We start from the raw sequence: 8416 nt of genomic DNA on the forward strand, positions 1-8416 counted from the left end.
TCAACAAAAGGAAATAATTGATGATATTTATTCACCTGTTGCAAAAACTCAAACATTAAAAATATTATTAAATTACTGTGTGCAAAATGATTTGAAAATTAATTAATTGGATGTCGAGTCAGCATTCTTTAATGGAATAGTAAAATCAGAAGTTTATGTTAAGCAACCTCAAGGTTATGATGATAATTCAGGAAGAGTGTGTAAATTGGAAAAAGCGTTGTACGGACTCCGTAAAAGTCCACGAGCATGGTATGAATGCTTAGATAGTTATTTGATTAAATTAGAATTTAAGAAGAGTAGAATCGATTATTGTTTATTTGTCATAAAAATTAAAAGTGAGAAAATTTTTTTAATCATTTTTGTTGATGATTCATTAATTTGTGGAAAAGATAAAAAATCTATAGACCTTATCAAAAAGAAATTATCTGCAAAGTTCAGAATGAAAGATGTGGGCCAAATTAAAACTTATTTAGGAATAAATATTAATTACGATTGTAATAATAACGTAATGACGTTAGATCAAAAGGATTATATTGAATCACTAGCTAGAAAATATGAAATTGAAAATGCGTAATTATATGCGACTCCAATGGAACAAAACTTAAAATTAGAACCTGCTTTATCAGGAACAAATGATATAAAATATAGAAACTTAATTGGAGCACTACTGTACATAAGCTCAAGTACTAGACCAGATATCTGTTATTCAGTAAATTACCTAAGTAGATTTCAAAATTGTTATGATCATAGTCATTATAAATGTGCATTAAGAGTATTAAAATATTCGTATCAAACTAAAGAATTAAAATTGACATTTAAGAATAGTTGAAATGCAAATATTTTGGATTTTTATGTTGATGCTGATTGGGCAGGAGACATAGTTGATAGGAAATCCACGACTGGGTACGTAATCACAATGTATGGAAATAGCATTTATTGGAAATAAAAAAAACAGAATATTGTAACAAAATCGTCGACTGAAGCTAAATATGTTGCGTTATTTGTATGTGTGAGTGAAGTTAAACTAATTAAGAGTTGCTAAAAGACTTTGATTTAGAAATTAGTAATCCGATATGTATCTATGAAGATAATGCAGGTGCAATTAGTATAAGTAAATACGGAAATTTAACTAAAAACTCTAAGTACATTGAAACACATTACCACTTTGTAAATGAAAATTATTTAGAAGGTATAATTAAAGTAATTAAAATTGAGTCAGAGGAAAACCCTGCAGATATATTTACTAAGTCATTAGGACGGATAAAATTTGAAAAGTTCAGAGAGAATCTTAAGTTAAAATTACTAGACTAAATCGTAGACGTGTTAGGAAAAACAAAAACTCAAAGATTGTGAAATGAAAAATCTATGCGCAATATAAATGTAAGGAGGCGTGTTAAAGTATGTACATTATATATTGCTAAATATTGTTAAATAAACTACATTGCTATACGATCCTTAGATTAAGAGTACAAGGGTCGTACAAGGGGCGCACATGTATGTGTGTGTGCGCTCCCCACCCGAGCACCTAGCCTGACTTGGGCGTAACCGGCACCGGCCGATTCGCGTCTCAGCTCCCCGCTTAGCACTCAGCTCTCGTCCGAGGCAGCACGCGGTGCTAAAGCTCAGGGCGCTTCACTTTAAATAGTATATAGAGTAATAAATAATCGTTTTACCACCAACCACGACTCCTCTTTTTTTCAGTTTACTTCTAATCTCCACCGTAACTCGTGTAACTCATTTTAATTCATATTATTCCATTTAAACCCAACTCTTCCAGGTGTGAAATCTCCGGTACTTTTTTCAGCTGTTACTGTTACGTCCTATGCGTGAGTAACCGTATGCGGGAGCATCAGGGAGCTAGCATAGGTGTTGAGATCAAAGATCACGTAAAAGGTATTGGGTACTTGCCACTTTAAGGTGCTAAAGCACGCCTATTTGCGTTTATGTCCCTTGGTCGATAGTTAAGATGAGGATCACAAACAGGTACTAAATACATTGATTTGGAAAACTCACTCCTTCTACGGGAGTTTGGTTGAATCTACTGGTACGGGGTTTATCTGGGTTTAGGAGCTAATAGGTTCAGGTCTCGAAATCAAGAGAAGAAAATATAGTTTATTAGAAATATATATAATTCAATATAATGAAATTATATGCAGGAGTACAAGTAATGTCACAGTTATATGCAGTAGTGAGTGTACGTTACTCTACTAACTAAATGAAATCTGAATAACAATTTATGTGTGATCGTCAACTTCTGTAGTGTGAATTACAAAGATAGATATATATGTAAAGATGTAGGAATGTGAGTTACTTACCGGTGGATGAGCAGAGGAAGAGAGAGAGAGAGACGGCGCTCGGTTCTCGACGATAGTGAAATCAATTTTGTTGAACGGGAAATTCTTGGTCCAGCCCTAAGGTGGACACTCGCCTAGACGAATGCTTATTGAAATGCCAAGAAATGAGTTCTTTACGCGTGGACGCCCGGCACTGAAGTGATACACTTTTCGCTTGGGTCCTAAGGCAAGCTAGATCAAAATAGGCCCTAAGGTATTCGGCCCTAAGATCGGCACAACACTTAACTGGCGCGGACAATCGGCTCAAGACTCAAAAAGGGATACTGCTCTACCAGAGGATTGATTAGTAACTGCCGATGATCGGTATTGGAGTTCGTAAGGAAAATTTTGAGTTTGGAGGGGACTGAATGCAATGTCAGGGAATTTGGATACGTATTGCGGCATGATCGGGGCAATTGAACCCTGTCGTTCGATCGAATTCTCATTGCAGGCCTTCGATCGCGGATTCTTCGTTGGATTAGTGCATTGTCAGGAGTATCTTGGTGGTGAGGTGGGTGCGAAGGTGACGGGTAGGAGTTCTGCTGTGCGCGGTATTCGCGGTGCTATTGCAAAATGCTCTTTAGACACCTCAATTCTAGGTATCCTGTTCAGTATTGCTACCCGTGCCGTTCTTATTCGTTTGCTGTGATCTCTCTTTCTTCCTGCTCATCCACCTGCAATGTCACAGTGTTTGTGTGATTTCTGTAAATGTGTGAGAGTTTGAGATGTCGTGTACAGTATAATATAATATGATGATATCCCCTAATTATTAATCTATTGTTACGATTGCTAAATCCGGAAAATCAAGCAATCGTAAATGAAGTTTGTAATATAAGGGATGATTCGGTGGTTCGGTCTACTTTTACAGCACGTCCACGTGTTAATACAAGACCTAACAAATTTTATGAATTGGAGTTGTGATAATCTCTCAAGATATGTCTCCGCGGATCTGGAAATATTCTATTTTCAAGTGATTCTTCAGTAGGTAAATCTTTTGATAAACTTGAAAATTCTATAGGAATCAATTTCCACGGTAAGTATTGAATAGAATTGTTTTGTTCGTTAACTTGATATTCTGTCGCGACAAGATCCTTTTGGCTCGTTGGTTTTGTTTGTTTTTGAGTATATGGTTTATTTAATTGTCTGAATATTTTTCATAACTGAACTTTTCTACCACTTCGTTTAGGCATAAGTCTGTACTTACTCAGATTTTGTATAAGAAGTATATTTGGAATTCCTTCAGTATCCGATCGAATCTCTATTAGGATGTTCAGCGTGAATCAGTCCTATCCAAGTTCTGATGATGTATGGAATGTTGATCGAAGTTTCGATTTGTATTAATGATTTGGTAGGATAAGGTAGAGGCCCTAGATCCGGCTTCAGTTCTACCTTTTTGAAATAGTAAGGATGGATAGAGGCCCTATACAACGGCTTCAGTTCTATCCGGGAAGGTTACGAGTAATTGTGAATACTCTGATTTTGGTAACTTGGATAAGTTTAGAGGTACTTGGTATACTTTGACTTCACTCACGACACACTCGACAACTCTGATGTTGCACTCTTAATCTCTTTTTAAACACCCCCAAATGCTACTTCTGGCTCCCTTTCATTGCAGTAAAACTACTTCTGATTGGTCAATGTGACTCCCCTTCTTTAAAATTCTTAATATATCGATTGATAGCTAACCCTTTTCCGATAATCAACATACCAAGTCGTACTCCGTTATTTGAATCTCCTTGAATGTCATCCGAGAAGATTCAGGCCTATCCGTTTATTTATCATAGTTCAATATTAACAAGGTAAAATACAATATTTAATATTGTTAGTGTAACGTTAATAATATGTTACATTAATGATTATATGATTAAATGATTATAATGTGTAGAAGAAATTAATGTGTTTTGCCATTGATAGTTATAAGGAGTGGAACGTAACACTATATATATAATCTATGATTTACAATAATTAACGCATGTTCGTCGTGGATCGGTTACATCTGTCATGGTCTTTAACCTTTGCTAATGGGGTACTGAGGGGTGCTGAAGGGGGGGGGGGGCAATGGGGTTGCGTTGTGTCGGACGTAACATATGAACGGCATCTATTTCTGAATTATAATATGATGCATCGTCTGCACTCATAGTCCCGAAAAGTGCTTTACTAATACTATCAACGAAATTAAATAAACATCGTTTACTTCTAAAAAGAGTGGGTACGCCTATGGCTGAAAATGATATTTCGATCGTTGCATTTATTGGCACAAATAGCTCCCAAGGTGGTTAATCCTTTCGGTGTTTCTGATTCTGTTAGTGTCAACTCATCCATATTGATGTAGGAGACTACATTGTAGGTCTCGTGAAAGAATCTTACGTCTTCCAGATATTCCATGTGGAGGTTTGGTAATGTACTGTTGTGACCGACGTCATATCTCAAGGCATAGCTTAGTGTAGCGTAGGATTCGTTATGTCGTCCGTCGTATAGACTATGGTCAATGACCACATACAATAGTTATTGTAAGGTCCTTGATCATAAATTATGGCCATCCCCCAAACCTGTAGTTAACAGGGAATAGGTCGGTGGTGGAATACGAGTCATAAAATCATAAACATTAATTATTTTCAGGAATACTCAAAAATATCGAATAGCTGGGGAGATCGAAAAGTGCGTCATCTGCCATTGTTACGCGATGAAGGTAATTCAGTTGTTCGATAATATCGGGAAATTACTAAATAATAATAAAGGTTTTCCGTTACCGAAAATATCAGCAGTTTACCATTTCAGGAGGTAACTACCAATCGAATCTAGTTCGGATGGCAACCGATAGATGTCACCAGTAGTGATAGTCATCTATGGGACTTAGTTGGAACTAACCGATAATATTAATAATTATCAATAGTTATTAACATTCACGAGTACCAACCGAACCAGGGCGTCGAAAAGAATTGCCGAGTAGTAATTAATTTGTTATAAATAATTAATTGAGGGAAATATTCGACTACCGGAAATATGTTGCGTATGCTGCACCACAGCATAACGATCTGTATCGGCAGGCGCTGTATGACAGTGTAGTGTAGCATGATGTAAGTTAGCATTAAATAATTAAATGTTAACATAGATTTTACGTAGCCAAATAATTATTATAATAAGTAGCGTATGCGACTTGAAGCTAATGTAATGACCGCCAAATGTGAAAAATAAGGTCAAGTAACTCTAAGCAAGAATTTCTTGAATAAGTTGCTAAATCAATAAAATGTGATTTTCTAGCTTTAAGATAATCGTAAGGAAAAATGTATGGTCATTCACTACTACGTTAGCTTGTCGCACATATTGTTAATAACTAAAGGATAACCTTAGTTCCATCCTTAGGATAAGATTTGGTATTGTAAAAATTTATAATTAAGACCGCTGTAATTTTATCATGTACTGTAATAGCCATCACGATTGAGGGCCATGATTCATTGTTTGTCCGCGTCAATAAATATTTAATGTTTGTTGTGCGCGAGAGATTTGGACTTACGCAATTTGTAATGATTTAAGCGACAATATGGCTATCGTGTAATTGTTACCAGTCTGTAAGGCAGTCATGTTGATACGTTCTTTATTAATTTATACATATTATTAATTAATAAGTGCGTAAGACCCTTATGGTGAGGGAAGCCCCTATATAAGGAGCCGCACCGCCGCCATTCGGAGAGTCTGATTGTATCTTCGCGAGCGACCACATCGAGCGCCGTATCGGAGACATACAATCATCGGGCAATATACAAGCGTGCGGAATAAATAAGTCTATACTTATTAACTGCGGTATTAATAATTCTTTTGTAAAATTAATAATCATTGTAAACCGGACCGCGCATAACACGCGTGTATTTGTGAAGTGTGCAATAAACCATTGGTTTAATTAATCTGCGTGTAATTAACCATTTAATTCACATTATCAGAGCCAGTGGGCTTCCTTGTCCTTTCCAAAAATAGGGGGAGATCCAGACACGGAGCAGCCAGTTCACGCAACGTTGAAAGGATTAGCCGGGAACAGTGATAAACGGTCTTAGACAATTTTCGCATTGCCGCGAGATCTGTTCGGAGTTAATTAGATGTTCCAAAGACGACATCGATGCATCGATAAATAGCCGCCTTCAGCGGACAATCGTGTTCGTATTTCCTGCGGCAAAGTTGTCGGGAAATTTAAAGATTCCTCCTCCAGAATTGACGGATCATATCGCATGGACGTTCTAGTGACGCAATTGCTCGATTGATGATTAATAACTAATCGTGAGATAGTGTAATTCTCATCTCGTTATACCGGGTTGAACCTTTCGCGTGTGCTCAGTGACACGCGAGTCGTAAGGTGAAACGGCGCGCCACCTATCGGTGATGCCACGAACTTTTTCCAGTCGTGTAGATCCGTGCTCGGTAACGAAGCAATCCCGGCGTGATACTGACCGTGTCGTTAGGGGTAACCTAAAATAAGTCAGGCATAAACTATAAAAACTTTAGGCGTGAGTGCGACCAATTGTGCATCCGTGGAAGAGAATCCTGCAAAGATTGCCTCTGCAAGAATACCCACCGAAGCTGAAAGATTTGGGAATACAGCACTGCCACCTACCGCCTTTAGGAGCAGACGAAGCGATCTGCAGCGGAGCTCGATCGATAAAAGTGGATTCACGGAGTGTATCCACGGGCATCCGGCCGCAGCAGGCGAGATCCTTACGGGACCACTACATCCCGGGGGAGCCCCAAATTCCGACGCCTAGGCGTAAGCCATAGGGCCAACGCTAGTAGCTTCCACTGAAGCAATAGCGACTCCGAACCGTGAGAGGGGGGACCATATACCTCGGAGCTGGACATCCTAATCGACTCCTCACCTGGAATCCAGCCACCCGATCATTTCCGTCGAAGACGGAAAACAGGCATTTAGTAACGTGGGAACAACGCGCCATTCTAGGAGAGCGCCCACGAAGAACACTGCTGAGGTGATCGATCCAGCTGGAGACCGTGTTAAATACGAACGAATTCGATGACACGGATTCTTCGAAACGAAGCCCTGGTCACACCGATCAACCACTTCCGGGACGTAACATTCCCCGATGAACATAAATGCCCGAAAGTATACACTGTAACGTGAAGACCCGTTACATGCCCCCTCCCACCCACCTGGCTCGAGGGCACCACTCGCCTCCGTGACCGCGAGGGAACATCTAAATTAATGTAGTGATAAGTTAGCGATAAGTTCCCGTCCTCCCCCCTTCCTTCCCACCCCCTTTCTCTTCCCCTCCCAGCCGCAGGAATGGCTCGAAGACAGCGTGGACCAACAGCCACCCCCAGCTCAACCGGCCGAGGGAACCAGCGAGAGAGGCTGCGTCGCCTAGGCCACGGGACGCGGAGATGGCATAAGCAGGAACAAGGGAACTGACCGATGGACCCAGACACGACAACCTGCACGACCGCCAGCCACCACCGCTGCCACCCGTCCCCGGTGCAGTCCTGCTGCATGGGTAGCCACTAAGCCCGTGCAGCCAGCGGCGGGGTCCCCTTTCCCCGACCGCTCGGATGCATCGTGGCGACTGATAGGCCGAGGGCGCCGCTATATTGCCCGGCCAGCAGCAAGGACTACGAATCGACCATCCATATTCGAGCGCCCGTCACACTGCCAATGCCCTGCCATGCCAGACCCACCGACCAATGCCGAAGCGCGTAGCCTCTCCGAACTCCAGCTGCCAGCCAACCAGCGAGGCCCCTGGAGCAGCCGAAGAGAAGAAACGTGGTCCCGCGCCACGAGGACTTCACTTCGAGCCAGAACGTGCGAAAAGACGAGTGCGAAAGATAGAGAGTGCGAGATATCCAGTATATTGAGTGTAGAGCGAGGGAGATAAGTGTATAAGAGATACGTATGCGAGTGCTAAGCGGAGTGAGAGATAACCTGAGGAATATAAACGAGATAAGTGAGGAGTATAAAGCGAGCGGAACTGATACGTGGAGTGAGAAAGACGACGATCGAGAACGAGAGAACGAGTGAACAGAGACGATAGAGTAGCGTGAGTAAGACAAAGATTGAGTGATTCCCTGTCCCATCCCCCCCCTCCCCC

The sequence above is a fragment of the Cephus cinctus genome, unplaced genomic scaffold (assembly GCF_000341935.2).
Source record: "Cephus cinctus unplaced genomic scaffold, Ccin1 Ccin1_scaffold1557, whole genome shotgun sequence".
In the NCBI taxonomy this organism is placed as follows: domain Eukaryota; kingdom Metazoa; phylum Arthropoda; class Insecta; order Hymenoptera; family Cephidae; genus Cephus; species Cephus cinctus.